The sequence below is a fragment of the Lonchura striata genome, chromosome 2, assembly GCF_046129695.1.
Source record: "Lonchura striata isolate bLonStr1 chromosome 2, bLonStr1.mat, whole genome shotgun sequence".
In the NCBI taxonomy this organism is placed as follows: domain Eukaryota; kingdom Metazoa; phylum Chordata; class Aves; order Passeriformes; family Estrildidae; genus Lonchura; species Lonchura striata.
In genome coordinates, this window is record NC_134604.1 from 41,502,221 (window position 1) to 41,524,958 (window position 22,738).

The window sequence follows — 22,738 nt, forward strand, 5'->3', positions numbered from 1 at the left end:
GAAAGTATCAAAAGCATAAAGGCTAAGGTATTCAGGAAGACATAAAATGTGCTTATTCATTTGAAATAATTTTAATAAGGCAGATTTACAGCTTGATCACAATGGAAGTCTATGTAAGAATAGCTGTAAAATGATTCAGAGATGGAAAATATAATTCCATTATAGGATTTAGTTATACTGGTAATTTCTGTACTCAGCAGCACATCTGTTTAACAGATTATGCTTGATTAAGTAAGTTCTGCCCAGCTTTGTATGGTAAAAGTAGTTTAAGCGCTGCAGGTTAAATGCCAGATGTAATTGCACTTTACAAGATTTCTTATCTGTACACTAGAATAGTTTTGCTACTCTGCACATGGTCTTTAAGCACAAAGAGCAATCTTTTCCTCTTTCTGGTAATGTGGTATGTGAATGAAGTAATTTAAAATGACTTGTGTAGTATAATCAGAAAGATAAAATCAAGCCCCCTTTTTGTTGAATTTTTACAACACTGAGGGAAGCAGTAGAGTGCGTCTGTCCTCATTAGCAGCCAAAGCTATTGTTCAAGTGTGCTGTATTTTCATCTCATGACATTTGTTTTGTTCTGAGAAGGAAAAATGGGTAATTTCTTGTACCATATTGAATTTTTTTTTTTGTTGTTGTTGAGTCAGAGAGAGCAAAACAGCGTTATATACAACATTTTACCAACAGAAGTGAGTTGTATCATTTGTATTGACAATCTGACAGATTCATATTAAAAAGGAGTTGAAAATATCAAATATTATGACACTGATGTCTCTATGCTCTACCTACACAGTAGATATTTTTCACTACATGACCTTTTCCTCTCATCTCCACAAAGCTCACTATGGTTTCTCTGATCATCACGTGTAAATTGCATTTTAGTCCAAAACCAGTAAAGCATTTTAGTAATTACTTTAGGTCTGCTCAAACATAGCCTAACTCTGAAGTTAAAATCTTACAAAAATAGATCTGGTGTTTCATTTTTTGGTATTTGTAGCTTTTGATACTTGCTTATTTCAACAGAGGCTGGAACAAGAAACTATGAAACATGGAAAATGAAAAGCTGGTTGAACTATTTCAGATATTTAAAAGAAGAGGGTTGCATTCAACTTAATTTTTTAGTCGGCTGTTCAAGGATTATCTTGTGTCATTCACAGCAGTTTCCCTGCATCTATTGTTTATAGAAGGGTGTGCATGAGAAGAATATCAGTTTCAAGGGAATTCAATTCTGTCTCTATAGAGTATACTTTAAATAAAAATAATAGAGTCTCTGTAAGAGAAGGTGAGGAAGCCTACTGTGATTTGTGAAAAGAAGTGTAAATCATTGAAGATAATGTGTGTTTCCATGCTTTGAGCATTCTGAGAAGGAAGGAACTCTGTTAAAATTTTTTAAAGGAATAAGCTGACATTGTAAACATATCAGTATACTTTAAAAATGGGCTTTCTTCATAGTCTGCTAATAAAAATGCCAGAAAAAGAAACCAAACAATTAGGAATTGTCATCTGATGAGTTTCCATGGACTATAAAGTCCTTAGAGATTAAAAAAATATAATTAATTTTTTAAATTGCAAAAAATAGCAAAATTTTGGTTAAGTAATAAGGAAGAGCAAGAATAGAACAGCATAACATATTTTCTTCTATTCTGTCACAGTTTTTTTTCTCTTCTAAAGTGCATGTATCAAGTGTATATTATATTTAAGTTTTGTGAAGTCTATGAGCTTAGAAAAGGAATTTGATCCTTTTTTTTCAATGAAAGAGAGACCTTCCCCTCCACAGCAAAGAAAATATTTCACTTGAACAGTGGGTCTGCTATTATCTATTCCATGTTTCCAAACTCTGTTGCCCCTTAGGTGTGTTCTATACAACAAAAGGTGGTTGACACAAATACCTCTAGAAGTTTCTGTAGGTAACTGAAGAGTTGGCTGCTTGTTCCTGTGGGACTTGTGGCTGGGTACAGTCCTCAGTGCAGTCAGACCTTGACTCAAGCTCTTGGAAATTAATGCAATCTGAAAGCCTCAAATGTTTCAGATTCATTGGAAAGCCATGCACTTGGGAACATAACTGTGGAAAACCTTCATTAGCTTCATTTCTTGGTCTCTTTTAGCTTCAAACAAATTATCCAGTTCAAGCCCTTTGAATTCATAGTATATCTATGATAGGCTTGATCCCCAGAAATCATTTTGAGCAGCTTCGTAATTTGATTCCTCTTGGAAAGCATCTGCATATTGTAACAGGTTTTTTCAATTGAGTTCCAAATGAGTGGCAAGTCTATGAGATAGGTCCAAAAAAATTAGGATATTCAGTTATATCAGTTATTATATGTCAATTATTTGCTGATAAAAATTACGGCTACAAGTTTTAAAAGCTCAAAATATATTAAATCTGCTTAAATTACTCTTATAAAGAGATGGTTATTTAATAAAGTTTCTGAAGAGTTTGCAATTAATTCTCTTAACCAGAGATAAAGATCTAGAACTGATGAAAAAGAAATTAAACAAAATATATTATATTGGAGATCTTTTATGCAGAAGACTAGAACTTCCAGATCAAGGCATTGTCTGTGAAGCTTATTGATACAAGACATTTAATGATCAGCATTTGAAGAGATTTCAAGTTTCTTTCATATATCGTTATCTTAGTGAGTCATTAATACATTCAATCAAAGATAATTTCATCTGCAATTTCACCTAACAGTTAAGGGAAGGGAATTGTTATACCTCTATTTTGGAATTAAAATGCAGCTGAGCACAACACCAATGTCAATAGTGTAGATATAGAACATATTTAAGCTGCATATTTTCATTAATCATCTCACAATAGTTCAAATTTGTAGCTATCTTTCCTAACAACTTGTATCTGTTGTCTCATAGGCTGGTAGAGGATTGTGTCTCATTTATGGCAGGCTATGATAATGTATGCTTTGGTTATTGACTTGAACAATATTTTCATCCATAAGAATTTGTAAAGAGCTTTGGAATCTTTTTGTTCATAAGTAGTTTTGGTTTTATAGGAAAGGGGATTATATTGGGATTAATGACTGAAAAAAAAGTTCTTACTTTGATTTTTAGTAAACAGTTTGGTTGGAACTTTGCTTTAGAACCTAAATAGGAGGAATTAGAGCCTTGGGCAAGAGTTCAGTGACCAAAATATATTTTTGTGAAGTTTCTGAATTCATTCAGATACTTCCTTTAGTGTAGTCAAACCATCACTCACTACTTTAGCATCAGCTTCTAAATAAGACCCAGCCCATTCAGACCATAAAGCCATCCAGAAGCTTGTTCATAATTAAGCATTTTTTAACTTACATATCAAACTAAAAGAAAGCAACAAAAGTGATGTTTTGTAAACAGTAAATGTTATAATGTATGCTAGAATGGACTGGAATTAGGTGTCAGTTGCACCAATAGAAATCATGAGTTCTACTAACAAAGTCAACTATTAAATTCAGGACAACCATTTTTTAAAATTTTTTTCAGTTCCTGTGTTCAGGCGTCAGGTATTTTATAATGATTTAAAACTGCATAAATTCTTGTAAGCCATTACTCCATGAGTTGTAATCTCTTTTTCTTCATTTTCAAAGAAACCTTATTTTCTTGTCTAGATTGCCTTATAGTGATGATTACAGTTGATGTTTAAACAGATACACCTGAGGACTCAAAAAGTTTTGAAAAGTCTTATAAGTCCATGTTCATCTGTTTTTGTGCTTTCTTGTACAACTAAAATATTCTCCTCATTAATCTTATATTAAATTCTTACTCTGGCTCATTATTTTCATTATATATCCATTAATTATAGTTAAAATAAAATAATTTGAAAGCACTCTAGGAGTGAAAATGTTCTATTTAGTCCCTATTTTTGCTTCTTTATTAAGACTACCAAGTAATAATACTAATACTAATAGTAATCTTTTAAAGCACAGTTTAACCAAAAAATTGAGGAAGAAAGAACAGGTCAATCAGTAACAGAGGGAGCAGAACTTTTCTAGTCTCTATTCTGTTTGAAGCTTCTCAAATTATAATGCTGTGTTTGTTTTACATTATAATTTGTGTGCAGATTAATATTTAATATAAAAAATAATCAATATATAGGGATGACCTAATACCTATGTATTCATCAGTAATGTAGTTCTGTGTTTATGGATTTTTTGCTTTCATACTTTCTTTATATGGCACAGTGGCACAGTCTAAGCTTTCTCCTTCACCTCACAGAACAAGCTGTGCAGAAAAACATTAACAGTCTCTGAAGGTCAGATTCATCACAGATCACCAAGAGCACAAGAGTGCCAGTCTCTCTGTGGTCACTGTGTAATTGCTCATATTGATCCACCTCTGCCCCAGATTAATTTTTGCTGAAGACCTAAATACACTAAGCCTTTCTGTGGGGAAAAGAAATGGTAGCAAATCTCCACCTGCCACTTCAAATCAGTCACTTTTCCTATGGTGCAATTAGCTTACTTTGTTCCACTTCTCTTTGAAGGAGTTCTTACATAAGATGAGAAAACTTGGTATGTTAAAGCAGCAGAGGGAATTGCAGATATTTTGAAAGTAATAGACTGGGTTTCATCAGGACACAAACTTCAACATCTCTATTCTTGCAATACACAGTCACAATGGTAATTTTATTGATTGTAAGTAGGTAAAAACTTTTTCCTTTTTTTCTGAATGGCATAAAAGAATTACAGAAGAGCAGTGAGTGGCATGGAACTCTGGATAGCACCTGGTCCACTCCCAGGATCAGAGCAGTGTCAGCTAGAACAGATAGATTAAGGTCATATTTAGTCAGGTTTTGAGGAACTCCAAGGAGGGAAACACTGCAGCCCATCTGGGAAATTTGTTCCTACTAGAGTTAAGCACTGTAAAACAAAACAAAACAAAACAAAACACCAAAACAAAAAATCAAACAAACAAAAAACCCCATTTTAATATTTAAATGAAATTGAAGTTTACATGGAATTGCATATGTTTCAGTTTGTGTCCATTGTCTGTGTCCTGTCACAGGGCACCACTGAGAAGCATCTAACTACATCTGCTTGTTTCATCCCTTCAGAGTGTATGCATCAGTTGATCAGTGCCTTTAAGAGCTGGAAGACTCCAATCTCTGATCAATATGGCCATATAATGAGCTTCTATCAGTGCTTCTTCCATGACACATGGAAGTCTCCATTCAGATCTGTGCCAAACCTGCCTGGCCACCAAAACTCATGGAGATGTCACTTCCCCATACAAAACCTGCCCAGAGTGTATTGCCATGTTACAAAGGTACTCTCTGCTTGCCATATTCTTCATTTACTCTGTGCCTGCCCTGAGGTATTTGGGACAGATTTGCAGCCATGGAGAGGCCTGTAGAGGATGTACATTGAACAACAAAGCACTAGATACTAATAATAAGTGTTCTGACAGTTATTCCCTTAATATTACATATAAAATTAGTGGATACTGAAAATAGGGAGATATGGATATTTGTGAAGTTACTGGACATTAAAAATCTGGAGAATTATTTATGAGGAAACTTTGTCTTCTGTAGGTACAAAATTACAAGCCATACATTGACCTGTGAAGAACAAGAAAACAATAAACAATGCTCATTAGGTGAGAATTATGATCTGTAGGTGCTAAATTTAGAATAAAGACACTGGAGGGGACAAAGTGTTCAAGATAAATAATACATGAAGGAGTGAATTGATGCTCCTGAAGTTCTGCCTTGAACTAAACTTGCTTTATTTTGCTTTCTTTCAGTTAGGTTTCCCTAACATTCAGCAGCTGTAAAAGAAGTCAGAGAAAAGAAAAAGAAAGAGATCTTTTACAGGGAAATTAAATTCCAAATACAAATATAAAAAGACACAGAGAAATCTGATACTATTGCTTTCTGCCTACGTTCAAGTTAATACTGAAATCTTTGAACTACAGAAGTATCTGTCCTGTATGCCTAGATATTTCATCTGTCCACTTTGCTATGTAATTAGTGGAAATACACAGAGCATTTTAATCTAAAAATATCATCACTCAAAACCTTAGTAATACATATGTTTTCATAGTCTTCTGGTCTCTCAACCTCCTTCATTTTCAGTTTTGACAGCTTCTTATTACAGTTTTTCTCTTCACTCTACTGTATTTAAGGATCAGTCAATGTTTCCATTCTAAGTTCCTATTTTAATAGCTTTCAAGCTAAATTACAATGGAAAAAATCAAAAGAAAAGAAGGGTGTTTCAGAGCAGTAGCAAGAAAAAGATTGGATTTGTAGGCAAAATTTGTATTCAGTTTTGTAAAGTGCTTTGCTTTGTACATGTTTTGTTATGCTTTTGAATATGAACAGGTAGCATAGGTATATATTATACATTCTCTTCATAATCATGGTGGTAGTTTTCCAAAAGAATTTCGGTTCCATCTCACTGTGGTTTGTATCATTTCTTTGAACTGAAAACTATGGACTGTGAAGGCAAAAGAAAGTATATATGTAAAATGGATGGAAAATTATTCTGAATCCTATTTTTCTTTGTCTATTGGCCCCTTAATTGCACCAGTCTCAACTTGCTCTTGGTACAAGCTTTCTTGTATTTGTGCTATCAGCCACACAGACAGCAGAGCAGTTCAGCCTACTATCATTCCAGTTTTTCATAAGAAAAGAACATCCTTTATTTCCTTATAGTAATGAAATATCTTTAGTGTTAATCCAACTACAGGGGCAATTTGTTAAGCAGTTTGAAGATTATACTCTGTGCCCCCAGTTAAATATCGAAAGAAAATGACTATTTGTAGGTTTTAATTAGTTTTACAAATAACATTTCCAATGGAATATCAAAAAATTTATCTTTTTGTGTCCAAGCAAATTATTATCTATGAGATCCTACATGACTTCTCTGAACTTCCTTTCCAGGAATGGTATTCAAGACAAGTATTTATTATTAATGGTATTCAAGACAATTTATTATTTGTCCTTAATACAGTACGCTATATACAGGGCTTCATATACAGCTGTGTAAGTACAGCTTTCCTTTTTTTTTTCTTTTTTTTTTTTTTTCTTTTTCTTTTTTAGGGAAATAAATCTTGATTCAAATCAGAAGTATATGCTTAGGTAATAGTGAATTGAAGTCTACATTTTAGAAATACATGTTCTCCTTCACACATTGGCTTGATATTTGAAGAAATGTTCCACCACATCTTACCAATTTTCAATTCAAGCAGGATTTATTTGTGTGAAAATAGATACACAGTACCCTACAATATCCTTGCTGCCACCCAGCTGCTTTGGCCTTACTCTTTAATATCTATCAGGCACATGTGGGTGTTTTGAACCTCTTCAGGAACCTACAGACTAGACACTAAAACTTGAGGAGGTGAGTCCCACTCTGTAGGAGCTTGCTTTTTAGTATTTCCATGAAACTGCATTTCACTTTTTTTGACTCAGTTACTGAACTGTAAGTATCCCATATATAGTCCATTGCCCTAATTAAAACAAAAAGTTGAACAGCTCAACCATTTTAAATTGCTGATAACGTAAGATATTTGATCTTCTGTCTATGTCTTGAATATCTGCTGACAACTAATTATCATTTGAGCAAAAAGTTAATGAATTTTGATTTTAATTATGATTCATTTCTCTGTTGTTGTTATAAATGGCTGCCTGTTTGTTCACCACACAGGTAGAATATGACAAGTCATCAGTGGCCTAAAGGTTTTTCTTTGCTTAAGGCTCTTCAAACTCTGACTTTCAGCATTGTTTGCCCTTAAAAGAAACTTCATCTAAAAATCTTGGGGATATAAACATTCATGCTACCAACTCATCTACATTTTCCCAAGAGAAAATGTAATGATGGAAGAGTAGTGAAGAAAGAAAATGCCCAGGACATTAAGAATGAGAAGCTTCTTGACAGAAACTCTAATCTTCCTGAGAGAGCTCTGCAAGTCACTTCTTTTCAATTTTTGCATAAATCATGGTTTAATTTAACTGTGGCAGGCTCATAATGGGAATTAGAGAGCTGATTATAACGCAGAAAAGGGAAACAATGTTAACCTTGACTAAATAGTAAAAAAAAAATGGCAAGATCATCCCTTGAAAAAAGGAGTCTGTTCCAAAGCAGCATTGTTTTGCTAGCTGAGCATTTACATGAGTTTTTAGAATATAATGATTTGGCCACACACCTAAACAACTCTCAGTCTTCACTCATGTTTTCTTACAGAGAACGTGATTAAGGGAACAGTCCAGTACCCAGAAATATTAAATGCTACGTCCTTTGTGTACTTGAGGCAAGAGGCTTGCTTTTCTGTATCTACGTGTGCAGTTAGATGTGGTTTCAGTGCCAAACTGCCAAAATTTCCATCCCTCATCTCAGACCTCTTGCTTTACAGTAAAAAGATTCAGGAATCCAATTCAGGAGGAAAATACCCCCTTTATTTCCCCTAAGCTTTGTTGCCTGGATTTTTTTTTTTTTTTTTTTTAAGATGATTCCCTTGTCAGCAGTTTATACAGATGCAGTCATGCCTGTGCCAGAGCAGCCAAGGAAAAACTGGAGTGATGAGCCATGGACTGGGAGAGGTGCTCACAGCAGAGTCCAGGGAAGCACACTCATCCAGTCTCTCATTCTTCCACCTATATGTGCTCTGCACCAGTCAGGGCACATGATTTACCCACACAAGTGAATGAAAGGCTGCCTTGTAATCCCATCTGGGATTCCACTGGGATGCATCAGATTAGCTATTCAGCAGTTAGTCCCTGGCTGGACTTTAACCTCCTTCAAGTGGCTGTCCCACGTAGTCCCTAAAGCATTTTAGGAGTTTCAGCAAGTCCTGCTACACTGTCTGCATGCTGCCATCATATTTGAAAGGCTAACATAATTGGATGGATGAAAGCATTTCTGTGATAGCTGACTTCACTGTGTGTGGGGAATATGCCCATTTATTTTCCTGGTGGATAAATAATCCATATATAAATGGTACAGCACATGGGAGTCAGCTCAGCCAGAATCTCTGGGCATTATCACTGAATTAGTTACAAGAAATGTAATAATTTCTATGGCTCAGTGATATGTAACCATACAGCAATAAACTGTTTCAAGGCTTTAGGAACCAAGTCAATTTTTAAATTAGAAAGAAGCAGAATGTGAAAGAAGCTCCCAAGTCATTGTGGGAAAGTGTTAACATGAATCCAGATATTTTGGATTGAAAAATTGTTCAGACTTTAGAATATGAGCATGTATTTCAATAATATATTTTAATTTATAGCACATATTACATTTTGAGTGATGTTTAATATTTTTTAAATCTAGTCAGCATCCATGATCTCTGTGGAGGCTACAAAGACCTTCTACACATGGATTGTCAGAATTCATTTTGCACTGGAGAATCTCCTTTATAGAGAATATTCTTCCTTACCTGTCATAAATCTAAAATAATTAGGGTGGCTTTTCAATAGACTATCATTTATTGCATTTAGATTTAATGTAGATGCAATAACTTTGTAGCTATATTGTGAAATTCATTCTTAAATTTCAAAATTAAAGAGGAATTTTTGATGCCTTTGGCATCTCACGTTGTGTTCTGACACTCTCCAGTATGTCAGTCTCAGAAATCAATGGACTCTTAGTATTTATTTACTAATTGGTCCCAGAGAAGGAGAATGTTTATACATATTTTTAAAAATTATATATATTTTGCAGAAAATTAAATTTTATGCAGAAACTTTAAAAAAGATTCATTATTTAGAAAAGAAAAAATATTATGGAAACTGGCTTTCTAATGGCATTAATAAAAATAATAATTACCATAGTTTAGAAAACAATATTACAATTAATCCACATAGTCATGATAGAAGATGACTCTTTCAAGATTGATGATCTTCAGGTCTCTGCCTAACTTTATGAAAACACTTCAATCCATAAATGACCATAGATTTACTATCCAATCAGAAGTCTTACTGGTGTATTTCTAATAAATATCTGGCAATTAAACTATATCTTATCCAGCAAAAACACTCTAGGTCAAAACAAGGGATATCTGTCCTGTTTGCATTTTACTTACTTTAAATTAATGTAGAACCTCAGTCACTGCTGTTGTCAAGGCTCAGATTTGCTTCACTGTGAAAAATAGACACCATATTTCCTCATGAAAATTTTATGCCATTTTATCTATAAAGAAAGACAAAGTATTAATTTTTTTAAAGTAATATGAATATTATATCACAAATCAGCATCACACTATTACCGATCACAGGTTATATTCCTTGTCTTTTAACAGTATCAGTCTCATGCTCCCATTTGGACAAGAGGTTAATTTAAAAGAATTTTAAATGTACTGTTTATCCCTAGTAAATCATAGCAAGTAGGCAAGAATTTGACAATATTTATGAAAAACAACATAAGTGATCTATCACTCCTTTTAAATTGTAAATTAACTTACTACTGGGAAAGACGCGATCTCTAATACGATCTAGTTGTGTATAACATGAATTTCACAATAGCATATTATCAGTAACAGTAAAAATCAAATTTCTCTGATATTAGTGACTTCCATGTAAGTAGATATTCTACATATTTATCTGAGATTCCTGTATTTCTCATTTTTCTTTTCAATGGCTGTAAACAGCTGTTCTCTGTACAGTAAATAAATGAAAGTCAGAGAGAAAAATCATAAATGAAATGGACACAGAAAGCTTAAAAATATACTGAGGCTTCTTTTTAGTAGACAGCCTTGAAAAGAAAAATGTTTTAGCAAAGCAAGCAGTTGGGGCCTTTGATGTTTGTGAAGGCTTTTAATGAGCATTCCTCAATCTTGCCCTTCCCTTCCACTTTCTTCTAGATAAATACTTTTAAAAAATTAGTTCTCCAGTTTCTGGCTTTCAAGTTTAACAAGAGCTTCTACATTAATTAATATGCCATTTAAGTCCAATTATTAAAAAAAAAACTAGTAAAATTAGCACCAGTGTTAATATCTGTAGCACTTCACTGGACTTAATATGCTAGTAGGCTTATTTTTTCTCCTGCCATAGAGGCCTGTCATCTCTGTACAGTCACTAATGTGATTTTGTATGTATGCTCACTGACTATTATCTGTCTGCCTATGTTCACAGCAGATATAATAAGCCTAGAGGTGGGAAATGCATCATTTAAATTTTATCAAAGTCTCATTAAATTAACTGTGCCGAAATAATTGAAACATATTTAAAGCATTTTAAATTTGGAGGTTTTAGATAAAAACTCAGGAAGATGTATAAGAAAAATTTGTTATTTTCATATGTATGTGTGGCTTAAGATCACGTTGAACTAATTTCCCTCATTGCACAGTCTGAAAAGTGATGATATGGTATGTATCAATGCAAAAAGGTGATAAAAGTGTGATAGAAGTATGGTTATGTTGGAATCAGAGTAGGCACATTCTGAAGCTGCTAAGTGTTTGATGTAGCTTCCATAAACTTTCCAGTTTTACAAAGTTCTCAAACCATTGAGTAGAATGATCTTTCATGGCTCTTTTTTTTTTTTTTTTTTTTTTTTTGTTATTTTATAGGTATGGCATCTTTCAATGTTCCTAGATTTATGCATTACTTATACTTTGACAAGAACAACTGCTCAAAGAAATCTCTCAGACTTTTTTCTGTGTCTGTTTATTAATCTTATCTTTTTACCCTGGTATTTTGCAATTTAATACACTTTTCACTTTCATCCTCAAAAATTTTCTCAACTCTTCAATATGTACAGCAGCTATATAGCCCCAAGAACATCCACTGGTGTAGTTCATTTGTCACTACTAAGCCAAGTCACATATACTAAGTGGTATTTTTTTTTTCTTTTTTTAAGATACCCTTCCTCCCATGAAACATTAAGTCTTCATGATTTTTACTCTAGAACTGAAAAGGTTTTCTATAGCTTGACTGCAAAGTTGTCATTATCAAAAAAATAATCAGTATTTCTTTTTTGTCTAGCAAAAATTTAGATAGTTCTCACACTAAAAATTGCAAAAAAATAGGTTCCAATTAGAAAGAGCCCAAATAAGCCGACAAATAGTCTCATCCTGTTTTAATAATTCTTTATACTTCATTTCTACAGAAATGAACATTGTTGTCGTTTAACCCCAGGCAGCAGCCCCACTCGGCCACTCACTCACTCCCCCATCAACAGGATCAGGGAGAGAAACAGAAGAGTAAAAGCCAGAGAACTGATGGATTGAGGTAAAGACAGTTTAACAGGGAAAGTAAATCCAAAACATAGCCCCATGCTACCCATTATAAAAAAATTATCTCTATTCCATTCAAAACCAGCACAAAATCCATACATTTCTTGGACTCATTGACAACTTCTATTTTTCTGATATATTACTACACAACTTTGAAACACTTCTACTTTTTTACTCTTTTATTGTCAGCAATTTTTTAAAGCTTCCTTTCTCTGACTCTGGTACATCTTTTCTCTGAATGGATCCCAATATCCTTTAGTAACAATCCAAAATCCAAATCATTCACAGTCATCAGTTCAAAGCAAAATGTTTTGGGGCTAGTAAGAAAAAAAAAAAAGAGACAACTTTTTTTTTTAATTTGTCTTTATTTTCTTTTTTTTTTTTTTTAAATTTTGTATTGTTCTGTTACATTGCACTGCTTCTGGAAGGCATGCCTGTTAAAGAAAAATTGAGACTGGATTCAGTTTCTGGAAGCCATCTAATCCAGCACTTCATCCAAAACTGCATCAAGTTTCTCAGGAGTTTGATCAGGCCAGTCTTGAATATCTCCAGGAATGGAGATTCTACAACCTGTCTTGTCAATTTATTACAGTATTTGGACACTTTCACAGTATATTTGCTTCTTGATATGTCACCACGTATTCTAATTTGTATGTTATCTCTTACTTTTTGTATCTTTAATTCCAGCTCTGTCTTCCCCAAGTTCTCCAACAGATAGATATACTCAGGATAAACTAAAAATGGAAAAATCTATTTTTAACCTTCTTTTCTCCAGGCTGAAGAAAAAAACTTCAGATTTTCCCTAGCATCTACTCATTTGTCATGTACTTTCACCCCACAAATATCTTTGTGTATTTCTTCTGGACTGAATCTAGTATGTAAATGTAATCAATGTGTCAGATACAATACCAAGAGAAAAAGTGCCAAATAGAGGGAAACAATTGCTGCTCTGAACCTGCCAGATGCCTTTTAGTAGTGCCAAAAGGGGTTGGTCTTTTCGCTGCAGGGCTCATTGCTGACTCATGTTCAGCTTGGTGTTGACCAAAATCCTAGGTCTTTCTCTGCAGACCTGCTTTTAGTTGGTCATGCTAAAGATCTTCTTTACAGATTTAGAACTTTATAAAAATACCAAGGTTTGTCTCAGTCCATTTCTCCACTTGCTGAGTCCATCCGAATGACAATCATGCTCTGCAGCATATCTATCTCCCTCTCCATTTGGTATCATTTGTGAACTTACTGCATGCAATCCTTGCCATGGTACATGATATTTATAGGACCAGTAAACAGCAGCAGCCCCTCTATAGGATTGTAAGGAATGTCAGCTAGTTACCAGCCACCATCTGGATTTTATATCACTGAGTACAGACTTTTGAAATAGAGTGTAACCTCTTCATTCCACACACCCACACAAAGTAGGCCCCATTACACAAATGCTTGGCCCAGGATCTGCTGGCCTTGATGCCTTCTCTGATGAGTATTCCTCATCCTCAGCTGCTCCCAGGGCACTCTGTCCTGAAGTTACAGATCTACAGGAGTAAATGACCTACAGGCCAAGATTTAGGAAGACTGCTGTTGCCTGAAATCACGCATTTCAAGTCTTCCCCATCTTGAGAGTTTCCATCTACCATTCCTTGGAGTGCAGTTTCTAGCTGACCCTCATTTCTTGTTTCACAAAGCCTGGGCTTTTGTCTCCTGTCCATCACCTGTCTGCCCTCTCTGATGTCCCACAGTCCACGTGCGCTGCTGCACTCACAAGCACGGGTTGTCCCTAAGCAGAAAACAACCAAGACAAGCCTGCTCTTTGCTGAAGGAAGCAAAAGTCTGGAAGACAATCCTTACCAACAGCAAGCCTCCAGTAAATGCCAGAAAAAGCTCTCAAAAACAGATGGGAACTGCAACAGCAACAGCTAGTTCCCATTTTCTGTGCTTTGGGAACGGTGTTTGCCCTGTAGATGATTTTGTGATTGCCCATTTATATTTTCTCATCTGGGATGGGAACATTTTCCCAACTTATTTTTTCTCAGCACTTACCTGGTCATTTCATTTTATGCCCACCTTATATTTATAAAGAAAAGATAAGTTTAAAAAATCAACTTTTCTAATTACTCCATATTATAAATTCAAGCTAAACAAAGATTTTGCATTTAATTAGAGGAGAAAAGAAAGAATGCATTTTACTGTAAGTTAATGATAGCTCAGTTCTAGGGAGGGTTAGTAGGAGGGTAAATGGATCACCTGTATCTTGAACCTGCATCAGGCAGGTTTGTGCAAGGTCATGATTGCTCTACAGCAGGCTGAGGGAAGAGCCAAACAGGATTCTGGGACATGAATACCCTGTACTGCAGCACTGGTGACATGCATGATCTTGGATTTCTCTCTTCATAAATGGCATAATACACAGGGACTCACTTCTGGTTGAAATATGGATCCACTTCAACTCTGAAATTGCTTATACTGTAAGCAAATTTTCCAACAAATAAAGTTTAAAAAGTATCAGCATTGCTGTACCTTTAATTTACTTTAGACCGTTAAGTGGATTCAGAAGAAATTATGCTAAACAGTTCAGACTTCATGACTGACATCTCTGTAGCTTCAGACTAATCTTTGACAACCTACCTCCTTGTTTAAAGATTTTTCCTTATTATCCTTTTTCTGATTTTATGCATCACTAAGCTTTGAAAAAATTTCTGTCTCAGAGCAAAATATGCACTAATTTTGCACTGACAATCTTGTAATAGGAATTCTAAAACTTATTACATTTTTTTCCTAGGTAAGAAAGAAGGGAAGTTAAAGACCCCCTGTGATGACATTACCTGAGTTATATGACAAGAGGTGCTGTTTTTCATTGTTATGTGTTTAATGCTATTTAGGAATAACCTGTACTATGTACTTCATCTCTTCACTGAATACCTTTCAGATGAAAAGCAGTATTTCTGAGGACTTAAAATTCCTGGTACTTCAGGAGTTAAATTCAGTGTTCAGAAAGACACATCAACTGAAATATTTATCACCAGATTCCCCTTAGTAGTGAATTTATCTTGAATCAGTTTTTGAACACTTCTCACTTTCATATGCCAGGTGCAGTGTATTGTAGTTGTATTGTTGTGTTTTGTTTGGCATTTTCATTCTGTGCCCCTACTCAGGATCAAGGCCCACACAATAGCTCTTTGTTGTCCACTAATTACCCACTCAAGGATATCTTACATCCTTTTTGATATTCCATTAATACACAGCGTTTCTAAACCCTAATGTCAGCTTAAAAGACTCATGCAATTCAGACAACTGAATTTAAGCACATGTGCTTTTTCCTTTAAGACATTACTCCTGCTTGATGCTTGACTTCTGCATTATGGCTCAACTGCACTTTCATGTGGCACTGAGATAAAAGCATAAGTAAAAGATAATATAATCCAGATTTCATGCTGAAGAGAATCCCCTGTGTCTAATACAGAGTCCTATAAAAGGAAATACTTGCAACCACAGCAGTAAATGGATCCTTATTTATTAAAATTCATTTATTCCTTAGCAAGGGACTTCCTGTTCGCCTGAATATAATTTGCCTTAATATTAATGAAAAAAATTGTCACTGTAAAAACATAATATTGAAAAAGACTAATTCAGACATTCCAACAGGACCCCAGAGTGTAGGAAACTGTGTAATAAAATTCACTATACACTGGTTGGATAATAAAACCAGGAGCACTGTTCATTTGAAGATTATATCCACAATTTTTTAAACTTTTAATTCTGCAGATAATAAATTTTAATTTAACCCTGTCTACTACTTTTTCCTTATGTGTGTGTTGATTTCTGTATGCATGTGCTTTTGTTGTTGGAGGTTTTTTTTCTTTTTTTTTTTAATGTAGATCATTTTCTTCCATGAATGAGGTATCATTTTAGGAAATAAGACAGAAAAAATTGAAAAAAGAGTTCTACCAAATTATTGGAGCTAAACTCACACACAGGATTTTTTTAAAGATTGTTTCATGGCATTTCCTTTACTGCCAATCCCACAGGTTTGGGAACAGATGAAAAGCATATTGCTGATATTCATGACTATTGAACTTGTGGCACCATGTTTTTTGCCCTGTCATCCATTTGGGCTGAAAATTGATTGCACAAATGGTGTAGCAATAGGTAGCTTCTTTCCAGATTACTGCACAGAAGGAGTCCTGTTACTCTTTTCAGCTCATTAGTTATGTAAAGAAACAAAAACTATGTTTCTGTTTACTTGACACATCACTTGAATTCATTTTCAGATGATGAGTCTTCAATTGCATTTCTTTCCATGGACAACTTGTTTCTACTCAGAGCCCAAGTACATTCCTTAGTAGTACATACAGCAAATATCTCTCAGTGATATGAGGTCAACTGAGTAAAGCCAAAGGATAACTTTGGGTATTATCTCCAGGTAGTTATTCACAATAACATGTTTTTTCATACATTTATTTATTCTGTTCATCACTACTTTAAGAACATTAACTGAGAAAGACCTGTAGTTTAGAGACTTCATCTTGTTTACTTTCAAATAATCCAAACAGCTGTTCTTTCTCCCTACTTTAAGTGCTTATGTAATGCATCCTTTATTTATTTCAGTGTGTAACAAAGTGTAGATTACCTTTCTCTATATTACTCTCCCTACATCTTAACCCCTTTTCCAATTTCTGTAATAATTTTCAAGCTGTTTATTTACCTAGTTTATTTCTGGCACATTTTCCCAGAAATATTTTTTTCCCTTTGCTTAAGAAACAAATTCCTTACAATTTTTGTATCTTTAACTTACAAACATTCTACATTCCAGTCCTTTGCCTAGTGAGTAGCTTCCCAAGGTTTCATCTGTAATCAGGTTGCTAACCTTTTTTCTCAGGTCCAGTATTCAGGAACAATGCTGGAAAAAAGAGTCAGTTTTCCATCATGTTCAGGAATACCTCTATTAAACATTTAACATTTATTATTCAGTCCATGCTGTAGTTTCCAACTGTGACATGATTTTAGGAAGCATTTTCTCATTTGCTAATATTTCAAAGATATCTTCCCAAACCCAAATCTGAGACTTACTGCAATTCTTTCAGACTTACAGACTTCCTTAACTGATCAAACTGAAGGAAGTCAGATCCAAGGAGTCAAATAGTTTTAAATATCATGTCTAATATTTTCAGAACCTAAGTATTATCAGAACATAACATTCACAGTTAATTTTCTCTCTATTTTGGGCTTCTCAGCAGTTCTTAAAGTATCAACCTGGAGCATGGTGTGAGCAGAGTGACAAAGGTTCCAATGAGGAGGCCACAGTCACACTGCCCCATCAGCCTCATCTGGGAAGTACTAGGTTAAGAGAAGGACTGAAGAAGAATTTGAAGGGAAGTGACACAGACAATGAACACAGACAATTGTTAAAATCCTGCTTAACTTGTATGTGGAAGCCAGAAGAAAATCGGGCAAATACCTTCCTAATGTAGAGGAAAGTATCAAAATTATATAATTAAGTGTGCCTTAAAAGCATGTAAAAAGGAAATAACAAAATTGCTATCATATATTGAACTAGCTGAGCCTTTAATATAAAATTAACAGTTTAATTACAGAAACAACTGAAGCATTTAATTTGTAATATTACAAACATCAAGGTTTATATTGATATTTCCACAATACACACTTCAAACGAAAAAATGAACAAAAGGTAAAAAACTGTAGAGATTGATCAAGAACAGCTCTGTCAACAAAATAAGTGGTTCTTAAGTGAACACAAGGTGCAGGAAAATGCACTCAGCTTTAAAACTCTCGATTCAGGACTTCAAAAGATTTTCCTTTTTCCTTAAATATAGAGGACAGGAATTTTTTATTGTAGATTGTGGATAATGCTCTTTAGTAAGATGTTGAAACCTTGCTAGAAAAAAAGAAACACCTGCCATGCTTTTAATGGACATTCTGGAAGCTAAGGAGTTTCTCTGCAGCTGCTTTCATTCTCATAGCAGGGTGATTGGAAAAATGAGCATCGATGCCCCAGGTTCTTAACAGCACTCCATGGATCTCTGCAGTAGATTTCTCTGCAGTGCTATTATCCATGTACTGTTAACTTAGATTTTGCACTTAGCAAGTGGAGAATTTTGATCAATAGGAGGGATTCTACTCAAGGGACTCTGGATAGGCATTAAAATTACTGAAGCAACTAAATGAAGTCTCAAGGAGTCTTGACAAATTACCAGCTGCTGCTCCTGTCACATTCTTAGCAGTAAACTGGCTGTGAGCAGAGAACTGCATCAGAAATGGATAAAACATGAAACAAATAAAGCACTGCAAGGTGGCACCTTTCTCATTTTGTAAGACATATCAATTTCCCATTAAAAGATTCATAGGCTGAGCCCAGAACATGATGAAGAACCTGAAATGTCTCACTGAATATTATGTAAGTTGATTATTTTTAGCATTTAGAATTACCCCAGAAGACTTCTATCCCAGGTCTATAAAGAGAAAAAAATCTTAAATGAATGTAAATTTTTCACAGTTATGAGACAAAGAACAAACAAGGTGAAAACTGAATTCAGGTGAAATCAGAGGATCACAAATGTTAAAGAGCCACCTTGCTTGTCATTACCTGAGTTTGTTAACTTTTAACCAAAAAGTATTGAAAACCTGACTGAACTATTTATAGTCCTTTCACTTCATCCTCTAGAGGCTGAAATAGGATCAACGATTTCGTAATTCAAACAGAGGCAGAAAATTAGATGGAAAGGAACAAATAAAATTGTGTTTGTTCCTTCCCAAGAGATTATTTTTAAATATAATGATTCAGCTTTCAAGAATGTGCAAATAACATGTTTGCTCTCAATGTTGCCTTCGCATCCATTGCGTTAGGCATTGCTCAAGCACATGCAGTTCCCAGTGAGGATGCAAGTTGGTACAACAATGATGTTTATGTAAGCAGGTTTTTTACTTTGTGGAAGAAATGCAATTTATTATTTAAAATCCAGAAGTCAAGATGAAAACCTTATGCTTTCTGTGTAGAAAAGTTGGCACTATGACTTTGTCCCAGGACACATTGCTAGTCAGGAGACACCAAATACTGTGCGTAGTAGTATTTGTGAGAATAATAGTCAATATGACGCATGAAAACAATATAAATATTTTCTCTGATGTATGTCAAAGCTCTCATAAGATCCTTTTTAAATTATAAACAGTGTTCATAGAATAAGACAGGAGTTGATATGCCCATCTTTAAATAAGAGGTCACAAATACTTTTCTCAGTTGAATGTGCAATTCAGAAAAAAATATATCTAAATCACTGTAAGTTATACTCTAATTTTCTACTACAGGAAAAATTTAATTCCCCTTGTTTATAAATAGCAGCTTGAAAAACTGCATTTAATGAAATTTCCACTGACTGATTTGGTCACCATGGAATATCTTCATAGCTTCATACAGACAGGCAAAGGGTCATGGGAACCGTTTACCACATTAATGGTGATATATGAGAAACTTTGATTTGGTGGACAAGCTCTGAGGCCAAAGTATGCCCTGAAAAACAGATGGGGTGTGAATGGGAGCTGTGTGAAACAAACTAGCAGAAAAATGAGGCTGTAACCTGGACTGTGCAGTACCCAGGATTGAATCATATAATGTTTCTTCTTTCAAACTAGAAATGTAGAAGCAAATGAAACTCAGAGATGTTTTTCAATACACAAACCACTATATTGGCCCATCTTGTCCCTGGTCACGTTTCTAGTATTTTCTGTCTCCACTAAATCATTTCAGGGAGGCTGCCTACTAACTGGTGTTTTTTAATGTTGAGTTGTTATTCTTCCCTTCCTCATCTAATTTACAGATTTCTCACATTTTCAGCTGTCATCCCCTTGTTTTACAAGTGTATGTGTTTTTACACAAGTTGTTTAAAAACCTGGGCCTTGATTTGCAGTATAGGCAACTAAAGAAGTTGATTGCTAATAGCTTTCTGAGTAATTATTTTCAGTAGATGTTTTACAAGGCTTTATTTTCAATCCTTTTCCTGTTCAAGAGAACATAGGTCATTAAATTTGACACTTCTGTCATGACACTGCATGTCTAATGTATCATGCAGGAAAAGCCAGAGGGAGTCTGCAGACCTGTGGCATTGCTACATGCAATTCAGAAACACATCAAGTTTTCACACTGTTTTGAGATGATTCTGTGAGCACTGTGCATGTTGCAGATAAAGCCATCTCATTTTCATTGTCTCCAGTGTCCTTTTTTCTCTTTCGCTTCTTCTGCAAATACCACAAATTTCCCTCCTCTTCTCTTCATCAAATTGTTTTGGAAACTGGTATATTTCAGCATTTTTTATTGAATAAATCTCCCATTACAGCAAGAACAACATTGCTGGGACTTCTGTCATGCACACTGCAACTTCATTGTCCTTGATACTCTGTGGGTGTAGAAGTTGATTTTGCCCAATCCTTTCTCTAACATTTAGGAAGACACGCATTGTTTTCATTACCTGACTTCAATGGTTTTGTAGGGAATTTTATCAGACAGTAGTAATTTGTCTGACTCTTGAACTATTTTAAATGATTTTGAATGTTATTTTTTTAATGACAAGCAAAAGTAGCATTGAAAAATGTTTACACATATTTACACAGTATCACTTTTATATAAACAGTTTCTAACATTAAGGATCCTTAAATATTTGTTCATAGAATTCTTTTTCTAGGTACTTGCAAGTATAAGTCAATATTTATTTACCTGCACTTAAGGTTCTGTCTGTGCAATACAGATCTCAGTTTATTTTAATGTCTGCAAGCTGTATTATCTCCAATCTTAAACACAGAAAGTATAAATATTAGATTCAACAAATTCATTTGGTATAAATCCCTTTCTAATAATAAAGCACATTTTACTTTGAGAGGAGACCTTCATAGACTTTTGATTTTAGAATAGAACCTCTGCCAACCAATTATTTTTAACATTTATTTTCTGATATTTTTCAACATTTCTATAAAAGAAATACACTTATTTTTACTTCCTTTTCTGCTTTTCTTCACAGATGACAGATATCTAATGCCTGATTTATAGCAATTTATTTTAATTAATTCTGGACACCTGCAACCTGTAATTGATTTGGCACTGATATAAATTTCCTGACTCCAATCCATCTATTACACTGCCTTCAATGGTATTCAACTTCTCCTTTAGATATGGTGGCTTGCCTTAGTAGGGAATTAATTGATTATATTGGTGCTGTTTAAATTCTTTTCATTTGTAGTTCCTTCCTACCATTGGTTCAAAAGACTGAGCATAACCACAAGATAAAATTATTCTACTATTTACACAACCATCATCCTACTTGAGTGGGGATTGAATATCTGGAGACTGAAATGGGTGTGTTTATTTAAGGGTTCAGACTACTTCTATGCACTGAGCCAATTTAATCACCAAAGAATCATAGCCTGCTGGGCATTAAAGAAAAATAACTCTTTCAGCTTATAATATATTTAATTTTAATTGGTGGGGTTTTTTTAAAGGAGAGTATTTTGATAGTAGTGATACCCTTTTCCAATTATTTTCAAATTTTTTCCTATGTCCTGCCAGTTTCAGGCTCAATAAGTTTAATTTCCTTGATTTTCTAATTGGAACAGGATAGAAGTATTTCTAAGATGTTGAGCTGTACCGTTCTGATCTTTAGTGCAGAAAACCAGTGATGTGATCCCTATTTGGAGTAATGAGGATAAGGCTTCTCTAAGATCCCTGACCTCAACAATTACTGAGGATACCTCTGTCAACCACATTCAGGAGAATGACCAAAAAATGTAGAACTAATTAAAAGTGCCACAAAATTTTCTTCTATGGAGACGAATTTTTAACTACAGAAAAAATCCTCAACAGGAAATTAGGTGGAAAAAGAATAATTTACATTAAAAACTTTAGGAGATAAGTAACCCTCATCCACTTATACTACAGCATTAAATACCCACAATAAACATACATTAATCACTAAGAATATTTTCTGTATGCTATTGGGTAAATGCAGGGGGTTTTCTTATGGAAAACATATTAAATAGATATAGTAAGCATACAATGTACTGTATATAGTTATAAATAATAAAAATTTATATTAAATCTAAACAATAAAATGTGCAAATTACACTATTTATTATATATAAATGCATATGTTATGCTACGCATCAGATCTTATATATAAATGCATATGTTATGCTATGCATTAGATCATGGGCTTTTATTTCTTGCTACTTTAATAGAGGAGATGCATGTACTATTTTTAGTAAATACCATCAAGTTCTTCCTATTATTTTTTTTTTTCTGTGTAATTGAATGAACAGTACACTAAGGATACAGAGTAACTACCTGTTTCAGGCAATTCCATGCTCCTTTGATTGTCTTTATGATTTATTTTACCCTGATCATAACAGCTCTTAAACTGAAACAAAAAAAGTTTAATAAAACATGTATACACTAGATTAGAAATTGATGAAATGCTCTATGCCAGTAAGAAATAAGATTTGCATGGCAAGAGTCACTGAGATCGCTTGACAATCTCATAAGGGAGTAGAGGAGACATGCACCTTTCTACTACTTCCAGGGTTTCTG

At 34.3% G+C, this 22,738-nt stretch overlaps 1 protein-coding gene across 8 annotated transcripts in view; it reads left to right on the plus strand.

Moving 5' to 3' along the window:
- Positions 1-22,738, plus strand: part of CNTN5 (contactin 5) — a 591,904-nt gene that overhangs the window by 476,035 nt on the left and 93,131 nt on the right. The window lies entirely within an intron of this gene.